The sequence below is a fragment of the Neurospora crassa genome, linkage group VII, assembly GCF_000182925.2.
Source record: "Neurospora crassa OR74A linkage group VII, whole genome shotgun sequence".
NCBI lineage: Eukaryota > Fungi > Ascomycota > Sordariomycetes > Sordariales > Sordariaceae > Neurospora > Neurospora crassa.
The window spans coordinates 898,287-899,307 of NC_026507.1; positions in this window are offsets into that span (position 1 = coordinate 898,287).

Below are 1,021 nucleotides of genomic sequence, written 5' to 3' on the forward strand. Positions count from 1 at the left end.
ATTATATATTTAAAACTAAATTTATATTAATTAATAAGGAAAAGAACCTTCCGAATTGTTAGGAACGTAGGCGAAAAGTAAGCTGAGGTAACTACAGTCGTGGCTATACGTAGGGGACGGTAAGTTAGGGGTTAATTTAAAGATGTATTAATAGCTACCGACTATAATAAACTATACTTCGTTGAACCTTTTTTATACCTATATAAACTCTATTTATCCGCTAACGAATATTATAGAGCCTCGTATTAATTTAGCGCCTCGGCGTAGTGCCGGATTATCTTTCCTACGAGCCCAACCCGATATAGGCGTTATTATTAGTAATCCTACGCATTAATTAACGAAGGGGAGCAATAGCCGCTAAGGTACTTCTATATATGAATTCTTAACCTCCTAATACAATCCCCCCCCTTATAGGTTCTATCCTCGGAACCTTTACAATTTATAGTAGATCCTAATTAAATAGTAGAGGGCGTTAGTATTATACTATTATAATATTATTAGGCTATCTTACTAGCGAAGGTACAATATCTTCGCCCTTTAGTTCCGGCGAACTATTATTCGTAATAACCGCCAACGCCGTATTCTAAATATTATAGCTACTTCGCTACTAGCGAGCCGTCTACTAGAATATTAGTATTATAATATCCCTTTTCCTAAATTCTAAATATAAATACGAAGCCGCTTGCCCGAATATCGGTATTATAATATTTATTTTTATAAACTCCAAATATAGTAACGAAACCGCCTGCTAAAATATCGGTATTGCAATATCTATTCTTACGAACTCCAAATGTAGCGAACCGCCCGCTAGAACATCGGTATTATAATATTTATTTTTATAAATTCTAAATATAAATACGAAACCGCCTACTAGAATATTAGTATTATAATATCTATTTTTACAAACTCCAAATATAGCGAACCGCCCGCTAGAATATTAGTATTATAATATCCATTCTCCTAAATTCTAATACAGATACAAAACCGGTATTAAATCCAACTATCTAGCGTACCGCCTACT